Source organism: Dipodomys spectabilis, unplaced genomic scaffold (genome assembly GCF_019054845.1).
Source record: "Dipodomys spectabilis isolate Male_0828 unplaced genomic scaffold, ASM1905484v1 ptg000140l, whole genome shotgun sequence".
Lineage (NCBI taxonomy): Eukaryota > Metazoa > Chordata > Mammalia > Rodentia > Heteromyidae > Dipodomys > Dipodomys spectabilis.
The window spans coordinates 88,092-112,048 of NW_024870817.1; positions in this window are offsets into that span (position 1 = coordinate 88,092).

Genomic DNA, 23,957 nt, shown 5'->3' on the forward strand with positions numbered 1-23,957 from the left:
TAAGTTAGCAAACAATATCCTTTCAAATTGTTAATTCTCTAAGTAAATCTTACATTAACAGAACTCCCTTTTATCCTGCTTTATACTTTACTGCAAATAGAAGCACTACTAGAACATAGCAACACTAGCAGCTTATTTCAAAAAAGGATGAAGGTGCTTATAGGAATTAATACACTTAAACCCTATATGAATTTATTTTTTTCTAAGAATTGAAACTTAAATCTAAACACCTGCCTTTTCCTCATTAAGTCCTTAACTTCCTTTAATGTGATTTCCTTAAAACTTGATATTTTCTCCCCTACCATGTCTAATTTATGAAAAGAGAACATAACAGCTATTTGTAGTCTAAAATGTTCCAATAGCTTCAAGGCAATGCAAATATCATTTTACAAATGTGAAATCTGTCATGATTTTCAAGTAATTGGAAAAAAAATCCTGACAATTTTCTTTTGTAAGCAGTAGTGACAGCAAAAAAGCAATAATTCCTATTAAGAAGTGATTTAATGCATCCCAATGTGTATGCAGGCATACAACTATTACGTCAATAAACGGAGCTAATCAGTATAATATGCTGTAGTCAGGGGATAGCCATGCATACAAATGCAAAGATAACTGGGACCTAGCCTTATCTCTCTTATTGTGGGTTTTCCTCAGTGGTGATAGGCTTTGAGACACCCCTATGTGAATTCTCTCACATTTGTACCTGTCCAAGATGTCTGTTCTCTAGTTCACTCTTATCAGTTGCCTATTCTGGAGTCATTTTTATTCCACTCTAATCTTCCTGGTGTATCTTGCTGCCTTTGCATGTGTAACTTTGATTAGGGTATTCTCTCCACCATTCTTGACAGGAAGGCCAAGGAGGAATGGGGCTGATCTCAGTTATAAAGAAGATATCTACATATATAGGTCTACATATATGTAGATATCTAAAACTAGAATTTACAACATAGGTTGATTATACATCTTTAGGTATGTATAAAAAGTAAGTATAAAATAAGCACATGGGCACATTTTATATGAATGTATAGTCAGCAGCATGATATATGCTAATCTGATTATGCAAAGTTACAGAATATATTATTGACCCTGGACATGAATGAGAAGATTAAAAAGCATAATCTTTGCATAGTGCTACAAACTCCATATAGTTTCTTAGTGTTGTCAGTGACAAAGATTAAAGTTAGCTACAATTTATTGCATATTTCTACTGCATTGCCTGATTTGTACATCCTTGGTTTGTACATCCCCCTGTCCCACACACACAACACTTCTCCAAATCCCAGACAAAGTTCTCTTTTTTTTCTGAAATTTTTTTATTGTGAAAATACCATACAGAGAGGTTACAATTACATGGGCAAGATACTGAGTACATTTCTTATCAAGCATTGTTACCTCCTCCTTTGTTTCCCCTTCCCATCCCTTCTCATTCCCCCACCCACTCACCCCGTGCCAAAGTTGTAGAGTTCGTTTTTTGACATAACGTGTTGTACATCTCATTGTTGCAATGGGTCCACCTGTATCCCTATTTAAACAATTTGTTTTTGCCCTTCCCCTCCACAAATTATACCAACATCAAATACAGTGAAAACAGGGGTTATAACGTGGGATATTATGTTAGAAACAATAGCCAGAAAGAAGAACCATTTGAGTCCTTATATTGGGGTTCATTTCGCCTAACATCAACTTATGTGACCGTTTCTGCTTGTCTCAGACATATGCTAGTTTTTGCAAATAAGGGAAACCATGGGACCTATGTTTCTTTGGGCCTGGCTTACTTCACAAAGTTCTCTTTTGATGGAAGAAAAGACAAGGGCATCCATAGCAGAATCAGGTTCACATGGTGTGGGATCTAGGCTACAGCATCAACACAGTAGTTGTTCTCGTAGTACTCTACACTAAAAATTCTAGTTTTTGAACTGTCCTCCAGGAACACACTCCAAAGCTGATATCTTTGCAGGATTGTGCCTTGACTTAGCTAGGGACAGAATCCTAAAGCAGTAATGTTAGAATGAAGAAGAGAATTATGAATGAGAAGAAACAACTGGATTTTCCACTTAGTGGAACTATGCAGGCCTATGATCAGTCTGGAACTAGCAATGAAGACTTTTTTTTAGCAATTGTGCTTTGCCTTCTGGATGCATTTTTAATTCTCTGAGAATAAAATTATTTTCTGTTTAAATATACACTGCTCTTGCAAACCTTCCTAGATGTTCACAGTAAAAGTGCTACCTGTACAGCAGTATCAAGATGCTGAGTTAAATTCAGGTCTCTGACTTCCAAACTGATTCCTTTAAAATCAGGCTATGATGTTCAAAGATTGTACAAGGAACAACTTGTGTCTGTGTTTATATCTACTAGCTGAGAAGTTAGATATTTCCTGGAAAATTGTAATTAAGTTATTCTCATGAAAATGAGTTGTTTCCCGAGTGCCAGAGATGCACTTTTAGCCTTTATTAGTTTCATAAGATCTGCTGTATGGGGCTGGGAAGGTGGCTCAGTGGTAGAGTGCTTGCCTTGAATGCCTGAGGCCCTCGGTTTGATTCCTCTGCACCACATAAGCAAAAAGCAAGAAGCCAGAAGTGGTAGAGTGCTAGCCTTGACCTGAAGAGCTGAGGGACAGCACTCAGGCCCAGAGTTGAGGCCCCACAACCGACCAAAAAAAAAATCTGCAGTGATTTGTTCTATCAAAAATGCTTAAACTGTATCGGTCTCTAAATCTTAAGTGAGCAAATATCATGGAAGAGGAAATAATTTGTATTTAACTCTTTTTTTTCCCTGTAAGTAGTAGTGTCCTAGAAATTCCCAATATTTTGATACTAACTGTACACAGATATTCATAAAATATGGATAAGTTGATAATAAATTCATATGATATCAGAGAGGTTAAGAGAGAGTGAACACAATTGCAACTATTGACAAAAAGTAGAATTCAAGATTCTTTCTACACAGCAGGTACAGATATTTGACTGTATCTTCTCTGAAAAAGAGTGCTTTTTGTATTCAAGATAAATTCGAAATAAATATAGTTTTGAACCTGGGAATTACATTTGCTTTAGTTATGATTGTTGGATGGACTGATCTTTTGTAGATACATCCTGAGAGTGTTGTAAATTTCCCCATTGCATTTTTTCACTAAGACTTCTGCCCTCTCACAAAAATCAAAACCAGTATTACACTAGTCTCTATTCCCACTCCACCTTCACTAACGCTGAGCAAAATGTATAGTTACATTAGGAAGATTACCTTGAGAAAATAGGCTGAAGGCATGTCATCTTCTAATACTTTGCAAAATGTCATGTGAAAGCATATGCTCAATTAATGTTGTACCACTTTAAACCTAAGTATGTAAATGCCCAAATTTAAAAAAAAACAAGAGCCAGACAGCCAAAGTTTTGTTATAAATCTAGCCAAAATGTCAATCTGACTTGTAAGTGATGATGTGAAATACTAATATAAATTTCAATACATTCTGCTCAGATTATTTGGACAAAATTAAGTTGTGGTTGAAGTCTCTGAATGTACTTGAATGAAAACTTTTGGAACAAAAACATTGTAAGTGTATTCACACACATACACATATATGAAATGGAAGGTACTCACTTATAAATGAATAGGACACCTGAGAGAACTTTGTAATGTGCTTTAAAAATAGATTGTTTATAGATTCAATTGAGAGGCAGAAATGTCTAACTTCCTGAAATAGCCATAGTATCATATATATTCCAGCTTTGGGAGGTTGAAAGAGGGAAACAATTACTAAGGCTGTGGTGTTTAGAAAATTTGGGCTAAATACATCTATTCTTGAAAAGAATGATGAGTTTGGAGACATGTTGTGTCTTGGTGTTGCGATGAATGCTAACTATGCATATCTTTCCAATATTTTTCTGATAGTTGTTATTGATTTGTTTTAGCGTACAGATGGACAAACAGAGCTCAAATAGGAAGTAAAGGAGTGGTAAGGATGTATGGGAAGTGATTTCCTTCCTGGCTTCATTATTGTAGGTCTTGGAAGCAAATGGCAAGATTAGAAATGTCTGTACTTTATTTAAAACAATATTTTTAAAACTTCTTATTATCAGCTTTCAGTAGTTGCACAGAGAGGTGCCATATAACAAAGCAGTTTATGAATATAATGCATCTTCATCAGTGCCACCTCTTTAATACTCTCACCACTTTTCAACTCACCCATTCCTTTTTAAATTTTGTAGTATATAAAATGCATTCTTGATTACTTTATTCCCCCCTCCTTTTCTACATTTGAATTAACCGGTGTACAATAGACTGTATGGAGAGCTGAAATTATAAAGACTAGAAAGACTAGGTCAATGCCCAACAAGATCAACACTAGAAAATGGGTACATCCAAGAGGAGGGTGGGGTCGAGGGGAAAGGATTAAAACAACACTTTTGTAACAAGTCTTGGCAGTTGTGGCCTCCATGTACACCGACATCTGCAAAATACTCATCCAAAGAAATGGATGGAGCACTCTTTCCCCCAATTGTCTCATTCGTCATGTTTACAAATATTACTTCTGTCACCTTGTTTATAGCTCCAATTAGGTTAATATTGCTGTCATTGACCCTGTTTATGATACTAGTTTGGGTACTTAGAGTACCCACGTATTCTTTAAGTAGGCTAAGATTACAGTATCGAGGACACTAATGAGTGAGACTTTAATTCAAAAAAGCTAAAAGTAAAATTACTGTTTTAAAGTAGGACTGATTGAATAAGAAGCAAAGATCATATTAAAGATGAAGTATGAACTGGGTGACCACTAACACAATTAATTATCTCTTCAAGAACTCATTATAGCTTTATAATTATTTGTAAGTCACATAACTCTCATGTGATACCACTTTTAGTACCCCATTATATACTAGCATACCTTTATGTGGCATAAAAATTACATAACCAATAAAGCACATTATCACTATTCACGTTTAATACTTTAACTTTTTTGTTTAGAAATTTCAAAAGCAATTTTCTGCTATCTAGTTACTTTGAATGTATTATTCGGTAAGAATTTTTAGCTAGTGAAATTGAAAATGAATTTAATACCATGTGTCTTCCCTTATACAATTCAATCTTTTCTATAGCAAGGTCTACATTTTAATCTATCATAAAGCCTTAAAGAAATTCATTGTTAAAATGATATTACAGAACAGGATATTTGTATTTGTCTAGTACAAATCAGAAAAAGATACTCTTTATTCCACAAGCATAACTCTCCTGAAGGTAATTTGCAAAAGATATATCAGAATTAATATATTTTTCTTGAAATATGTAACTTAGCAATCTTCATATCCATAATTTCATCTGGAATTTTACTGATCTTTAAAATTACATATCCAGATTACCAGTTGATTCACATCCCAGTTGAAATAAAGTACCTTGCACTAAATGCAAAGGGGGAATATGTAGGTTCAACAATGTTCTTATTTAAGCAATAGTGCTAGATTCACTAGAAAAAAATATTATTCTCCTTTAAAAGAATTGAGGTTTTTGGTAATTAAGAGATTTCATTATTCAGCTTGAGCTTATAGTTTGATCTTAGTTTCAAGGAGCTACATTGTTGCTTAATGTTGAAAATCTTAAGACTTGTTTTGGACCATTACTATCTGCACTTAAAGTGATCTTGAGGACTTTGGGTGTCTTTATAAAGATATACATAGTTGTCTAACAATATTGATAGAAAATATTATCTATAGAGGAAACCCAGCTCTCCAATGCCCTTAGCTCCACCCTATTTTTGTATTTACAAAGCATTCTACGTGATCTATTATTATTTCTTAATTCATTTATGAGACAAGATCTATCTATGTAGACCAAGCTGGCATCAAACTCACAAAGAACCTATCTTACCCTTAAATGTGCTAAGAAGAGCTACATATCTTCATGGCTGGCTTATAAATGGAAGTAGTTTAAAATCAAATATAATTTTCTTTTGAAAACAGTTTTGAATAATTATTTTTCTCTATTGTTTTCTGTACTCTATACTAAAACGGGTGGTGTCCACACAAGAGTCTTGGGTGCCTTCACTTTCATACAGCATACTCATTTCATTTTAGGGAACAGAGTCTAATGGTTCCTCCTTATAGTCTTATTGATAACAATTGTGTATGAAGGAATTTGTGAATCTGAATACTATTCCTCACATAATCTTTATTACTTTTGTAGTTGAAGTATTCATAAGAAAAGCATTGTAGGCAGATAGGAAGTAGATCATACCAGTATCAATTTCTCCAAATTCCAGTTGTTTTTCTGCCCAGTAACAGGGCTTTGAAACATAGATATGTTTACCCAGTATTTTGAAATTCAAGAAATAAAATAAAATTACCTAAATTTAGACAAAATGGATCTGAAGTTTTACATAAGTGCAGAAATGCTTTTTTTTAAAAGGATATATTTAATTGGTTTAAATCTAACACAATTAAGAATATTTAGCCTAAAGTAATTTCTGTCCTAAAAACAATTCTAGCATAACATGCTTTAGGCCTTCAGGGAAATGAGGTAACCCTGAAAGAGCCTGGTCTTGTTCACAATGATAATGAGATACACATATTTTCCTTGTGTCACCTTGGTTTTTCTACAGTAATCTCTCTGGGGCATCTTTTCCCTTATCTGTGAAGTGAGGGTTGAACTGTATGATTCTGTTGTCACTTCCAACATTCACGATGTGCCTCCCCTTTTGTGGATTTTCCATTTATAGAGACTGATTGTAGTAGTTCTCTGGAGATGGGTAATTCCATACAGGTGAGACCTCAAAACATGCTCTCCTCACCTCCTCACTTTCCTGCAAGGCCCCAAGGAAAGCTAACTGACAGTTGAGATTATTTTTTAAGCATTTCAGCAAATGCATTTTTTAAAATTCTAGCATATTGATAGTTAACTGTAATTTATCAAAAACAAATTATTTGACTACTGACAACTGAATCTTGACTCACACATGAACTGCACTTGGTTAAAAGGTCCTTAGAGAAGTATCATGTAAAAGTTATTACAAGTCAGTATCATGATACAGAAGTGCAAACTACTCTTTTGGGATGGCTTTCCTTAAGCCTGTATCTATTATTAGAACAAAAAGATCATTCATCAATTAGCAGAAAACAACAAAAGATATGTTTAATGTCTCATGACATTTAACCTGTGAAATATTTCATGTAATCACTTCTAATTAGCCTGTCAAATGTGCTTACATGAATCTATGCTCTTAAACAAATAAACAATATAGGCAAATGTTTTGGTTCTTAGGAAGTAAGATAGATATTTCAATGGTGGTATAATTTAAGTTTGTTTATATTCTATAATTTTCTAAATGCTCAGGAAAAGTTAGTACGCAATATATTTTATTTGGGGATGGTACTAACAAGAGGTGTTGCCTGCTCAGGTGAAAGCAGGGAAATAATTTTAATATACAACTTAGAGGCATTAGAAATATAGTAAAGAAATGATAAAACCAAGATTTAAGTTGTAAAAATGCAAATCATTACAGAGGAGAAGGAAATATCCTAATATAGCTAGTCAGAGAGTGAGACAGACCCAAGAAAACAGTTAAAGGCAAAATAAATCTCTGGATGATTGTGCCTAGCAGATGAGGTATGAACTAGCATTATAAAGGGCAGGAAATATTCTTTTGCATTTATGCAGCATAAATAGGCATCATGGTATGAGAAGATAAAGGGCATGGCACCTAGACATTGGATTCAGCTTCTGCTATATAACAACAAAAAGGCATGCATGCCCAGTTGGACACACAGCTATGCAGAGACCCGATTGCTAGGGAATTACCACAGTAGAGTGAATTTGTGTTACTTATGTATTCTCTGGGTTTCTTCTAAGTTAATACAGTACAAAGAAATAGGCCAGGATATAGTGGCTTTTCATAGAACAATGCTTAAATCCTAGGCATTAAAGAAAAATTCCACACACAATGAATATCAACTTCCTTCCTATTAAACATACTCTGTCTTCTAAACACATTGCAATGGAAAAGTAAATTCTTACACACCAAGATAATATTTTTTAAAATATCAACTCAAATTGCTATTTGGTTTGTAGTCATATAGCACAGAGTGACCACTGTCTTTATATCTGTCAAAGAAATTAATTAAACTCATATAGACATTTTTATGTCTATTGATCAGATGAGCCAAAATGAGCCACCTCCACATTAGTTAGCTTTCCTAACTTAATTTAGGATTATAGTTTAAAAAGCACCTGTGTGTCTAATTATATATGGTATTGTTTTCCATTATTGAACTTTTCCACCAATTCTTCATTGACCCAGACGACATCAGTACTTTAAAGAAACTTTGTGTCTCCCTATCTGCTTGCACACACTTGCTTTGAGTTTGCAGTTTACAAATCTTTTTGCTCAGTATTTCCTGGCTTTAATCTGCTTCTGTTAAGTTTATTTTAGAAAGGGTACCTAGAATTGTTTTCAAGTTCAACTGTGTAGGTATGATTAATATATACATGGAAATAATGGATTTTTTAAAATATTATATAAATAAGTCACAATGTTAAGACTAGACTGGTATGCATGCATTACTAACACCTTTTAAGCATAGTGATAAAAGTCAACATAAGGAATCCTAGTACAATAGCCTTTATAATGATGACGGCATTCATTAGGCCTGTAGGGGGGAAATTCACAGCTTTTAAATTGTTTTCTTGGATTATCTAGGTTTTCTTCTGTTTTGACAAAAAAAATTGGTATATATTAAGTAGGAATGATAGATTGTGTTGGGAAGGAGAACTGGATGCTATTTGCCATTTATCCTAGCAAATGGCAGAGAAGAAAAACTTTATAAGACTGAGTGACAAATCCACATGATCTTCAGTGAGCAATGTTTAATGGGTTTATTTATTTTAGAGATTAGTTTTGAACTAGAGAAAGTAAAAAATATGAAGAAGTTAATTTTCTGGAATGAAATTTGTACATGAATGTATATAGTGCTGATTGACTTTACACCTTTACCATGTGCCCTCTGTAATTCAGTATCAGTCAACAGATAAAATGCACCAGAGGATCACCAGGTGGTTTAATTATTTTCACAGGCTCAAACCACATGAGGCCGTTTGTGAAAAGAAAGATAAAAATTGTCTAATGCAATAAATATGATTATAATGTAAAACATGAAGCGAAAGCCAGAAATGAAAATTAGCCTTTACAAAAGCCATTTGTCTAAGTTCTGTTTCTGTCCAGCATTACCTTGCCTTCAGGTAAAACAGAAAAAAATGACAAACACAGTTACACACTACAAGTATTTTGATGAATCAATGAGAACGATTTGTCCTTTAATATAGCAACTTTAAAAATCATTCTTTTATGAAAAATAACCATCTTGGGGCTGTGGACCTAAGAGAATCCTGTTCCTTTTTAAAAAAAATCCTGGCTTTTGAGCAGAAGAGCTTTGATTTCTATTGAGATATGGTTATGGTAGGCCTGCCGGATATCTCAAACTACTTTTATGATACATTTTAAGAACATATTTAGTTCAAGGCAGTTTTTAAGCAAGCACCTGAATTTGGAGCCAAATAACAGTCAAACTAGCATCCCAGAATATAACTACTATTTTACCCATCACCAGTAAATCCATTGAGAAGGAAGTCAGCTGGAAAATCAGAGTATTGTATCTTGTTAACAAGATTGACAGATAGAGCAGGATTTTTTTTTCCCCTTTGTCCATTGAATTCCAATACTCTGGCTTGGCTGTATGAGCTTGTGATTCTAATATACAATTAAACCAACCTATGCATAAACTAGAAGAAAACATGAAGCTTTTCCTTTGCTTTCAAACATCTGGTGTGTTAAACATGCACAGGATAATCAGAAATGGGAAATATTTTGAATAGTGATAAAAATATGTCAAATTGAGAAAAGCTGGGGTCATGCATCAGGAGACAAACACAAAGTTAAACCTTTGGATCTCGCTTGAATTTTGTACATTATCTGGATTGTATGCATGTAGAAGGCTCCAAACAAGGCTGAGACCAAAATTTGGAGTTTAGGTATGTGCCAGTGAGAATATATACCTGGAAAGGCAAGACATGAATGAGACAAAGTTGAATCAGTACCTGACATGTATAAATGAGTATGTTACAGTTCTCTACAGTGATGTCCATCTTCTTATCCAATTCTACTGTTGTATGTCACACAGAAGTCTATAGGCAGGGGTTTTCGAGAGGGACTGAAGTATTAATGGTCTGAGGAAAATGCAGATGGCAGAAAAGGATTACCTTGGATATAAACTTTGACCATTGGGGACTGGTTAAAGTCTACACTAAGTCATGACACCTTTACAAAATGTTAACTTTATTAAAAGTTGTAAATGAGAATTGGGAAGAACTAAACTTCTTGTGGTTATTCTGGGTAGTCAATAAGACAATCTTATGATCACTTGACAAAAACAATAAAAGACATATAAATTATTGTTTTCAGTAGGCAACATACATCATGTTATAAATAATATTAACAGAATAGTTTTTTGGAGAGTTTTTGTGTTTCTGAGTCTCTATTAAATAGAATAGTTTTATAGATTTTAAAGTAAATGTCTCAGTCAATAATGAAGTGTGTTGTAGGTATACAGGCACACATTACTTTGTCCTTGTTATACCTGTGAGCATAACTATACACACACACACACTCTCAAGCACACACATAGTTATGGTGAATAGTGCAGCAATGAACATGGATGTACAAGTGTCTTTATGTGTGCTAATTTGTAATCTTTTGCAGAAATGCCCAGGAATGATATAACCTAATCACCGAATCTGAACTGCCTTCCATAGTGGCTGTGATTATTTACATTCACCCCAATATTATAATAAGGTTACTATATCCCAGCATCTTTGCCAGCCCAGTTTGTATTCGTTATATATTCTAAGATTATTTACATACTTACTTCTAGCTTGAAATTGTTTTCTTCCATTCATTAGGTTGTCTTTACACTGTTGATTTACTGAGCAGAAGGTTTTTAGTTTAATATAATCCTATTGCTTATTTTGCTTTCTTTTTCTATGTTTTTGTGTCTCTGATCAATTGTTACCCAATGCAATATCCTGAAAGATTTTATATTTTCTTCTGGTAGGTTTTTTTTTTTTTTTTTTTGCCAGCCCTGGGGCTTGAACTCAGGAGCTGGACACTGTGTCTCTGAGCTTCCTTTGCTCAAGGTTAGCATTTTACCATTTAAGCCATTTCAGTGCCATTTAAGGCTTTTAATGTGGTACTGAGGAATTGAACCCAGGGCTTCATGCATGCTAGGTAAGCACTTTACCACTAAGCCACATTTCCAACTGTCTTCTGGAAATTTTATATGTTTAAGTTTTTTTTTTTTTTTTGTGTCTTTTTCAAAGCAGCTGATAAAAGAACTACAGGTAACAAACTACAACAGACAAGCCATTTCATTCTTCAGTCTGTAGCATGAGAACAGTGGAGGAAATGCCTATGGAAGTACATTCTTGAACTTTGCAGAAAACAAAAACAGAAAATGGGTTGACAGTCTTGTTTAAATTGTCTTATTAGAAGAAACAAAATAACCAACATATAATATAAACCTTATTTTAAAGCAAAGAAAAAATGTTAATAAAGCCCAGAAAATAAACATTCATTTGGAACTACAAAGCTGGGTAAGGACTCATTTGTTCTTCAAGCACTTGTTATTGGCTAAAATAATTTCTTAACTAAATTCTAGATTTTGGAAGTAGAGGAAATGTGTGGCCTATAAGAGAACACTGGAAACATTTTTTTGCACTGAACAAAAGAACTAATTCATTAGTAAAGACAGAGAACTACTACTGAGAAACAATCAAGTCTATAAGGAAAAGCCAGTGAGGAGCTTGCGCAAAGGAAGATAAGACCACAATGAGTTCTGGTGATCTGTGAGAGGCAGGATACCCTGACAAGGAGGAAGCCAGTGACCAGAGCAGCCTGGACAAGAATGAAAAGGCTGTATCGCGTAGCCAGGGGTGATTACAAAGGCGTGCAGTAAGAAAAAACTGCAGGAACTAACCACCTCGTGTGTTTTGCTGATGACAATCCCCTTGAAAACAAAGGCAATTTAAACTTTTAATCAATATTGAGTTGATTGTTCCCATACCTAGTAAGTACATGCAGTGAGCAAATGATACTGACTTTTCTCTTCTAAAACTTGTTCATTTGTTTTATGGGAGAGACCACTAAGAAAAAAAAAGAAATAACACTATGAGTACTTATAAATATTTTATGTCATGTCATGCCATTAATTGGATTTGTGAGCATTTGAATTACTACCGTATTTATTTAAAATTTTTTACCAAACACAATAGAACTGAAACCAGTGTGGTAGTTAATGCTAGAATTAATCCACAGCTCTTCTTTTTGAGAGATTATGTTGAAAGGAAATTCACTTAAAAACACTGCCAAAGCCATCTTATAACCACCCCATTCTCCAATTTAACAAAATCAATAGAACTGTAGTTGTATCCTGAGAATTGGGAGAAATTTTCATCCAATGACACAGTGATACTTTCATAAATGGCACTAGGGAAAGATTCCTAGGAGAGATTGGAGATTGGGGATGCAAATGAGAAACATACTTGATACAGGTCTTAAAATCACAGAAGCTTTCACTAACTCATTCTCTCATCAAATTAGCTGAGAGACCCTAAAGATGTCCCCACTTAATGGAAAAGAGTTCGCACATACTATCAACTGTGATGACTGCCAAAATGGCAATGTAACTTATGCAGAGCAACACAGGAACATTCTTTTTTCTTAAATAACCCACACCTCTAATTTCTTTCCTAATAAAGACTTGATGACTAACTAATACTAAAAAAATAAGGGAGGGGTTAACAATATTTGACAAGAAATGTACTCATTACCTTACTTATTTAACTGTAACCCCTCTGTATATCATCATTATAATAAAATAAAATTTAAAAAATCTAAAATAAACAACAAGAAAAACAAGAAAACAATATTCAATAGCTGGGCTCTGTTTTAACACAACATTCAAAGACTCTTTATGTAAACAAAAAGGAGAGTCAAGAAGAATCTACCTAACTATCATACAGCACATAGAAAGCTTTAAGACTATGTATTTAAGGATTTACAAAAAGAATAACAATAAAATCAAAATATGTCCTATATGATTTATTTCAAATAAGGAATACTATATGTTGGCAAAGATAGGTTATTAGCACACATTGAAATGAGAATGATTCTGGATATAGAAGACTACTTAGACATAATGAAGCATTAAGGTAATTAAATTAAACACAGAGTGAGAAAACATAATTTTTAAGCAGAAATGAAACTGAGAAAAAAAATAACACTGTAATAGTTAAGAGAAGAAAGAGTAACAGAAGTTTACTGAGGGAAAGCTTGAGAAAAATTCATGTTAATAAAATATTCCTGTTAATATAATGGAAATGAAATAGCTATATGATTTAGAACCTAAGCAATTAATAGTTAATATACAGGGCCGAGAGTGGAGCTCACTGATGGAATACTTGACTGCCATGCATATGGCCCTCCTTTTAATCTTTGTTAAACAACACAAAAAATCCCCACAAATAGATACATGCTCTTTATCAAGAAGATAATATGAAAATAAAAACATTTTAATTCAAAGTAATCATACTTAAAATAATGCTAGTTATATGAAGAGGTAACTAAAAATTAGATTTTACTGTGACTATTGAAATGAAGAACATTTCTTTAATATGAATGCATTCTTTAAATATCTTTCTTAAGACTTTTCCAGAAATAGACATCCTTAAATAGTACTAAGTACTCATTGACTTTACAGCTTTATTTTAATGTGAACAGAAAGCAAAATTTACTAACTTGATGTAGTGAAAGTGTACTCATGAAGAGCCATCGCTCTTGCAGAATCCAAAATACTCAAGGAAGAGACTAGTTTTTCCACTTTTGGTTTTCACTCACAAGCCATAAAACATTGTTTTGTTTCCTAATAAATTATCCATTAGAAGAGTGTGCTAGCTTCCAGGCAAGAAATGGAGGTCTGACTTATTTTTAACCTCAGCATCTTGATTTGGTGAAGAATGGAAATGAGTAGACAAAACAAAATTAATGGACAGAGGTCACAAAAATTAGCAAAAAGCTTTAATTTGAGGATGGAAAAAAAAGAAACTTGGTTAGTTAGCTTATGAATCATGCTGTTGTTATCCAAATATGCAAAGCTCAGAGTAGCAATTGTAACATCATTAGTGGTTCTCTTGGCCTTTGCTTTGTTTTTCATCTCTTGGATTCTTGTTGCTTATTAAGATCTGGTTTGTATTCATTGCTTGTATTTGGGTTTATAGGCATATAATTATTCAGAAAGAGACATGTGCTCAAAGTGACTATAATTCATGTCTTTTGCTAAATATTCAAGACAAAAATCTTTTAGTATTATTTCCTTTTCTGCTAAACTACCCAAAGATATTCCCTTTATTTGTGAGTTATTTTTATATTTTCACTTTGGTTGATAATAAACAATAGGATTATGATCACATAAATAATTTAAACATTTTTTTATTTTTATTTTTTATGAACACACTGTACAGAGGGGTTACAATTACATGGGCAGGTTAATGCGTACATTTCTTATTCAGCATTGCAGCCTCCTCCTTTGTTTACCCTTCACATCCCTTCCCAGCCTCCTCCCCCACCCCCCTACCCAATCCTCCCCGCTTCCCCCCCCCCCCACCAACATGGTAAAGCTCGTTTTCGACATGATAACTTGTACTTCTCATTGTTGCAACAGGTCCACTTGTATCCTTAAACGACTTGTTTTTCCCCATCTCCTCTACAAGTTATACTGACATCAAATATGGAAAAACTTGGAAAAAATTATATTAAGTGAAGTAAGCCAGGCCCAAAGAAACATAGGTCCCATGGTTTCCCTTATTTGCAATATCTAGTATGTGTATGAGTCAAGCGGAAAAGGTCAGATAATGTGATGTTAGGAAAATGAATCCTTAGATATGTATTTTAATGTTTTTTTCCTTTCATGCATTTGTTTCTAATGCATTTATAAGATTATCTCTTTGTAGCTTTGTATGTCCCTCCCCCACAGTATAAACCCTGCTTTCACTATAATTTGAACATTTTTGACAATGCCTATTTGGCAGCAATTTATAATAGCAATTCAAACATATTTTAAAGTACATCTATACCTATGATATCTAGATAAAATTATTTTCACAATGAAAATATTACTGGGTAATTTATAGTTTTCTAAGTCCTATGATAAACTCATATATTGTATTTAAGTATGAATTTTCATATCAATAACTGATAAATTTGTAATTGTAAATTTATTATGAGTTTTTGTGCTCATGTCTTTTGTCTGAGTTTTTGTACTCTACTACTTTGAGACACAGATCCACTTCTGGCTTTTCTATTTCTTTCTTAAAATTTTTTTTTTGTTGTTGTTGTAAAGGTGCTGTAGAGAGGAGTAACAGTTACTTAAATAAGGTAATGCGTACATTTCTTTTTTAATATATACTTTTTATCGTAAAGATACTGTACAGAGGGGTTACTGTATGGTATAACATATCTATCTAACTATCTATCTATCTATCTATCTATCTATCTATCTATCTATCTATCTATACCCATACTGTGTGTGCGTGCACGCACACACACACCACACACACACACACACACACACACACACAGAGGTTTTGCTTCTTTTGGGAAGTCTATTTTCTTTTTTTTCTTTTTTTTGCTGGTCGTGGGGCTTGAACTCTGGGCCTGGATGTTATCCCTGCACTCGTCAGTTCAAGGTGAGTACTCTGCTGCTTGAGCCACAGCACAACTTCTGGTTTTCTAGTCGTTTATTGGAGATAAGAGTCTCATGGACTTTTCTGCCCGGGCTCGTTTTGAACTTTGATCCTCAGATCTCAGCCTCCCGAGTAGCTAAGTTTACAGGTGTGAGCCACCGGCACCCGGCTGGGAAGTCTATTTTTTTTTTTTTTGTCGGTCGTGGCGCTTGAACTCTGGGCCTGGGCGCTGTCCCTCAGCTCTTCACCTCAAGGCTAGTGCTCTACCACTTGAGCCATAGCACCACTTCCGGCTTTTTTCTGCTTATGTGGTGCTGAGGAATCGAACCCAGGGCCTCATGCATGCAAAGCAAACACTCTACCACTGAGCCACCTTTCCAACCAGGAAGTCTATTTTTAAGAGCTGAGTAGATCCCATGCTAGTTTTATGCAAATGAATGCACATTTGTACAAGAGAGGCATGCTACAACATCGCCAGCTTACACAGGTAGAAACTAAATTAGTGCTCTTATGCTTTCCATTTAGTTCCTTTGGGTAATAGATTAGGCATTTACTTAGAATTTGACCTTTTGCATCTGTATAGTGACTCTGGAGAAGATGTTGGTATAATTTGTGGAGGGGAAGGGGAAAAACAAATCGTTTAAGTAGGGATACAGGTGGAGCCATTGCAACCATGAGCTGTACAAGACATTATGTCAGAAAAACAAACTTTACAAATTTGGTGGGGGGCAATAGGGGAGGGGTTACATGGGGTAGGGTATGTGAAGGGATGGGAAGGGGAAACAAAGGAGGAGGCTACAATGCTTGATAAGAAATGTACTCATTATCTTGCCCATGTAATTATAACCCCTCTGTACGGTATTTTCACAATAAAAAAAAGAAAAAAAATGATATTTTGTTAGCTAAAGAGGGTGGGGGGGAGGGGGGAGGTTGGGAAGGGAGGTGAAGGATAAACAAAGGAGGAGGCTGCAATGCTTGGTAAGAAATGTATGCATTATCCTGCCCATGTAATTGTAACCCCTCTGTACAGTATGTTCTCAAATAAAATAAAATTAAATTAAAAAAAAAAAAGAAGTCTATAAGGAAGAAGTAGGGTCTGGAAGAGTCCCCAGAGATGATTCCAGACTTACACGAGAGGAGAGAGGTTGGGGGAAATGGTTATGTGTTCACTGCTCTGTGATCAGATGGAGATTTGGCAGAACCATTTTGGAGTCCTCAGCTGTTTTTGGTGATGAGACTCCTGTCTATCCTAAGGATGAATTACTATGAGTACCTTTATCTCATTCAGTCACTGACTGGGAGCTGCAGCTCAAGAGACTTGTAGCCTTCATGCAAACCAAAGTACAGCTGCCAAAATCTTAGCTGATATCATTCCCCATGTCTGGAATTCTGAGAAACATGTTCTCATGACCAAGTGCCATATTTTTTTCTTTCCTAAAGTATCTGCAAGTACAGACTCATAGTCTGGTAGATTACTGCCCAAATACATGTCTCACTGACATTGGATATTCCACATGAAGCCATCTCCATGTCTGATTCTTCCCATTTGTAGTTTTCATTTTCATAGATTTCAAGTATTCAAAGGGATTCCAGCATCATGGAACAAGTTTTTTTTTTTTTTTTTTTTTTTTTTTTTGTCTTGATAGTCTGTCTCTGTCTCTGTCTGTCTCTCTTTGCCAGTCCAGGCACTTGAATGCAGGCTGTCTATCACTTAAGCCACAGCTCCCCTTTGGGCTTTTCCTAAGTTTATTGGATAAAGAGTCTTATGGGACTTTTCTGACTGGGCTGGCTTAGAACCACGATCCTCAGATCTCAGCCTCCTAAATAGCTACGATTACAGGCATATGACACTGGATCCAGGCGCTTGCATCATGCCCTCTCTGTCTCTCTGTCTCTCTGTCTCTGTGTGTGTGTGTCTCTCTCCCTGTCTCTCTCACACTCTTTGGTTCTTATTAGACATTTTATTTTTGGCACTGCAATTAATCTATTATTGAATCTATAAAAATTGTAGATCCATAGGTTGATAAACTGTTTTATTTAATAATAAATGATAAGAAATAACCTCCATAATAAAGAGTTCAGACCAGAGTTTAACAAAAGATTAGACATAGGAGAAAAGGATATTCCTGTTCTTAAAAAAACCTTACCAGTAGTAAATATTCCAAACTAGAGCATGGGGACTGGTGGATGAAAAATTTCAAAAACTAAACATTGGAAGCATAAAATATATAACAAAAAGCTATTATATGAGTGTATATATATATATATATATATATATATATATATATGGTATTGAAGTTACAGAAAGTTGGGTGAGAAAGACTTAAGAAGGAATAGTTGAAAACAAAAAGAATGAAAATTTGAATATTATCATAAAAGCATCTAACTGAGAATATAAAAGAAACCCAAATAAGATAAAATGCAAATTGTACCACAAAGAATAAAACTTAAAGATAGTAGATAAAACGAATACAGCTGCTTGAGGAAATCTAAAAGGGCTAACAAATCATTCATGTCTTGTTTACCCTTTAAAAATATAAAACACAGATGAATTAGAGATAGCTTTTTTCCTGACCAAAATCGGCATACCAAATTTGTTATCTATAACTCTGCACTGAGTAATTAAATAAAGGGACATCTTTTTCATACATTTAATTATCTTTAAGTAGTTGTGCAATAGAATTGCCATTTAACTAAGCAATTTATTAATTCAATGCATCTTGATCAATATCATCCTTTTCAACATTCTAATCCATCCCTTCTGACTCACCTTTTCCCTAGCTTTTCTTAATTTTGCTTGAGGGAAAGTGATTTCAAAATATGTAAGGACAGAAAGGAATGACAGAAAAAAGAAGACTGAATATAGATCAGACAAGACAATAACAATAAAACAGTAATGATATACTGTGTATATGTATTGAAAACAATAGCACAATTGGTGAGAGGGTGTATGTGGAATGAAGGCTTTATTTTTCAAATATTATAGAGTAAGTACTAAAGTAATGATACTGCAATTTACAGTAGCCATTAAAACAGAGGGAAAGAATACATATCTAATAAGCAAAAATACAATGAGACACAATAAGTAGGAGGAACAGGTGGAATTGAGCTTGGAATGTGATAGAAGGGGACACATTGATCAAGATGATGCATTGTATATGTTGGAGTGAAAACCTTTCGTTCGGCTTACTGAAAGATAATAAAAATAAATTTTAAGGGCTGGGAAGGTGGCTCCAGGGTAGAGTGCTTGCCTTGCATACATGAGACCCTGGGTTAGATTCCTCAGCACCATATATGCAGAAAAAGCCGGAAGTGGTGCTGTAGCTCAAGTGATAGAGCACTAGCCTTGAACTCAAAAGCTGAGGAACAGCGCCCAGGCTCAGAGTGCAAGCCCCACGACTGGCAAAATTAATAAATGAATAAATAAAAAAATTAAAAAAGAACAAGATAATATAAAAGAAAGCAAAACTGAGAATTAGAACTTGGATCTGATTGGTCAAAGAAAACACAAATAAGATGGTAGATATAATGCCAAACATATTTTAATTATATCCAATACAAATGAATAAAATACAATGAAAATGCTCACTAGATTAGACTCAAAACCTAAAGCATTCACAAAAGTACCAATACAAAACTATAGATTGCTAGAATTTAAGAAATGAAACGATAAGTCTATTATGCAAGGAGAAAGCAGAACAAATTTTATATAATTTTGTTTCGCTTTCTCTGTCTCTTTTGTATGTTAAGTCAGCACATACAATTATACAAAGAGGGCTTATTGTGATTTTTCCAAATATGTACAAAAACTGCTTCCATCAATTACTATTACTATTACTCTTTCTTATACACCTCTTCCCATTTAAAACAATATTTTAACTGATTTCATTATATTTCCATACATGCATAATTTCAAATATGATTTTAAGGCAAATGTACTATTAGGGAAGAATGACATTTTATGAGGATAAAAGGATAAATCTATGGGAAAAAGTAACATCTAAATCTGTGTTACCAGTGTAGAGCTTTCAAGTGCATTTAAGATTACCATTCACAAACATCAGTGATCTCTAATAACTGTTGTTATATCATTCAGGACACAGGAAACACATGTAATACATTGAACAAATCTGTCCTAGTTGTTACATGATATGCAGATGTACACTACCTTTAATGATGCAAAATTAAAAAGATTTTCAGGTGTATACAGATCAACTACATGATAGGATATTATCATTGCAAAATAAAAATTTTCCTATTAAGGAAAGTGGTGCTCCATGTTCCATGTGCTAATTAACCGAATAGAATTTCTACTAATGTAGAAATATGCTCTATGCCAGGAAATTAAATACGTTTCTATAGCACTGTTTTATCCTATGAGTTCCTCTTGCTCATACAATTACTGTAAAGAGAACTGAAACATCTCATGGACTGTGGTGCTTTTATATTTGTTTGGTTTTGTTTATTTTTTTTCCAGAAAGATCAATGTTATACTTTTACATATAAATGTTACTTGCGGAGATACAAGATGAAAAACACATCTTTACTGCTTAGCATATATAATTTCATCTATACTTTATATTACCTCAAATAGAAATTCTCCTTGATGTTGAAAGTAGGATTAATGTTCCTAACAGGCAGTTAGCCCAAATTGCCATTACTAATGTCAAGGTCATAGCATCTACTCTTTATTGGCCCCTGTGTATTATATCATACCATGCTCACAATAAACCTCTAAGGTTGGCTGGCTATTTTGTAAAATGTATGTGGCTAAATGGAAAATAAGATGTAAAATGTGAGTGTATCAGCAGAACAATTAGAAAAGATTGCTTAAAGATCATGCCCTTTGAATCAATAACATTATCTTTGTTTAATAAGCACAGCCCTTTGATTTATCAGAAATAGCTTAAATTCATCCCTCATTAACAGAAGACTGTGCTTCAGGCTTTGTTTACTCAGAAAATGAAATTGGAGGAAATGTTGCTAGGTTGCACTTGTATGTGGTCTCAATAATTTTCAGTGAGAAAAAAATATGTGTGTAGCCTTGACAAAAGTAGGAATTATTTCATATGAAGTAAATTATATAAAAATGAATCCAGCTCAATTTTTTAAAATCCATAATTACTTGTTCTTAAAATAATCATGTACAGAGCATGGTACTAATGTACAAAGAATGAACAAAAATGTGGTGTTATAACTCCTCTTATTTCAGTGGTAAATTACCATCAATGAAGATCGGTGCAGTACATTGAAATGTAAGATTATTCAGAGTTGCATAAACTAGTGATATGGCAAAATGAGAGACCTTAGTCTGAATGAAGGAGTATTAATTAGATAAATTTAGTTATTAGGCATAGTATGTAGTCCAGGCATTACTTGAAGAGTTAATTTCACACATTTGTCTTCAGAAACACATGAATTTCATCAAGAGCCTGTTTTACACTCTTTGGTTTACAGTCTCTATATATCTCTGGTCGATGCACAGAGATGTGTGGGTAAGACTTGACATTTCAGTTTTTAATTAATTATGCCATTAAATATCTTGCCTGAATATAATATAGAAAATGGAAGTAAGTGCTTCTTTGACTAAAATGTCATTATTTTTCACAAGTCATACCCAAGGCCAGCTTAATGGGTTATAGTTTCACAAATAATTAGACTAAATTATAAAATGTCAAAATAAATGAACAAGTCTGCCCTTTGATATGTTTCTTTTATTTAAAACATTGCTGATTTGCATACAAACCAGTTTGCCAAATTGGAAATATCTAGCTGTTCTTTCTTGCATTCATGTGAATCATTTATTTATTTGTTATTTCCAATTTTATACTTGCTATTGTTAAAGTAAAGATCATGGCAGTTTTCTGCTGAAGAGAAATTTGTATTATCTGTATTACCTGGTAATTTCTCACTGCACTGAACTATTTTATTTTTTCTATACAACATCATTTGAGGAATGATGTAAAAACACTTATTTAACCAATTAGTTTCCTGACTGGCACATTTCCATATGAGTGGTGCGAATACGAGAATGCGTTTATGGATATTCATCTGCTGGATGATGCATTCAAAATAGAAGTCTAGAAAAATGTAATCCTTCTCCATTAGGTTATGTATCATCCACCTGCAGACCTTCAGTGACCAACTTCTCGCTGACTCCTCCCCTCCATTCTTATTAGTCAAGGTATTGACATCCGATTTACCGCCCATTAGCCCCTGGCGAATTTTTTTGCTGAAGTCAACAACTGTTGAAGCCTTTGCTTCCTAGAGGCATACAACTCTGTGCATTTGGGTTGCACACATTTGTAGTTGCTATGGGCAAGCTTGGAAGTCAGCTCCCTGGGAAGATTACATCCAGCTATATTCCAGAAATCTGCTATTTTACTTGAACTTGCTAGAGTGTGTTTTATTCATGGTGATGGAAAAATATTAGTAGGACAAGTGGAAATATGGGAAACCTCTTGGGGCTTATACTTGGAATTGATCATTCTTGTTCTATCCATATTTAATTTGCTCAAGTAGCTCCATGGCTAAGTTTTATATTAAGCCATTGGGAAGTACTCTCTGTCTTTTGTGTAATGACATGGTAATTAATGCAAGAAAGTGTGCAAAACAGCCTAATGGCCCCCAAAACAGTTTCTGTATTTTTCCTTCCTTCCTTCCTTCCTTTATTATGTTTGTGGTTGATCATAGGTCTTGAACTCTGGACCTTGGCGCTGTCCCTCACCTTTCAGCTCAAGGAAAGCACTCTACCACTTGAGCCACAGCACCACTTACGGTTTTCTGGTGGTTAATTGGAGATAAGAGTCTCATGGACGTTCTTGCCTGGGCTGGCTTTCAACTGCAATCCTCAGATCTCAGCCTCCTGAGAGGCTAGTATTACAGGCGTGAGCCACTGGTGTCTGGCTCTTGATTTATTTTTTTTTATATCTTTTGATGGAGCACGAATTTGAACTCAAGACCTAACATGCTAGGCAAGTGTTCTATCACTTCAGCCGTGCCTACAGTACCTTTTGTTTTTATTTTTCAGATAGTGTCTTGTGTCTTCCCCTCAGGCTGTCTTACAATACAATAATATTTAAGCTTACTCATAGAATGACAGCCACCAAGTCTGCCTTCATGAAAGATGGTTTCTTATGAAGTATGTTTCTTTGACATACTCTTTTGAACTCATTAGTTTCTTAATACAAATTCTGTTCCTTTGTCTTTGTGTGTGTGTGTGTGTGTGTGTGTGTGTGTGTGTGTGTGATTTGCTTCATAAATGTTGGTAGTTTGTGAATTATTTTTTATTAACATATTTCCAATTGTATACATTTTTCTTCCTGAGTTGTCTTCACACACAAACACTGAGAGAAGTCCAAACTGAATATCCACAACTGACTAAACAGATTATATGTATTTGAATTATCACAATTGATATTTATGTTTTCTTTAAATATCTTAACAACATCATCTTGTACCTAGACATGAAAGCTTGAATTAAAAAAATCAAACAACTTCCCTTTTCAAACTCTCTAAACTTAATCGGTTTCCAAATCTTGTTGACTGTACCCTCTCCTAATATTTCCACAGCTCTTCTTCTAATTTATTTGGAAGAATTTATTACATCAACTGTCATCATGAATTGTGTTAAGCCATGTTAAATGCCCAGAAAGAACTTTGTCTCACCTAGGATACAAATATTACAACATTGACAAAAAAAAAAAAAAAAAAAGACATAGTGTCAAGAGTAAGAAGGAATTTTTTTAAGCAGGATAAATTGATGCATGATATTATGATCTAAGTAGCTTCTGCATTACATTATATAAGACAAATAGATGCTAGATATTTAAAGAGTACATGATAATCCAGAAAAAGTAATATTTGAGGTGAGAGAAATTAATGCATATAATTATAAATAAAATTGGAGTATTTTAAAAGGAAATCATATGGCAGAGCATTAGTGGCTCATGCCTATAATCCTAGTTAATTGGGAGCCTGAGATTAGAGGATTATGGTTCAAAGCTAGACAGGGTAGGAAAGTCTGTGAGACTATTATATCCAATTCATTACCAAACTGCTGGAAAATGTGCAGTGGCTCAAAGTGGCAGAGCACTAACCTTGAGCATACCAGCTCAGGGTCCCTGCTCAGGTTCTAAATTCAAGCCCCAGGATTGGCACATACACATAAACATAGACAC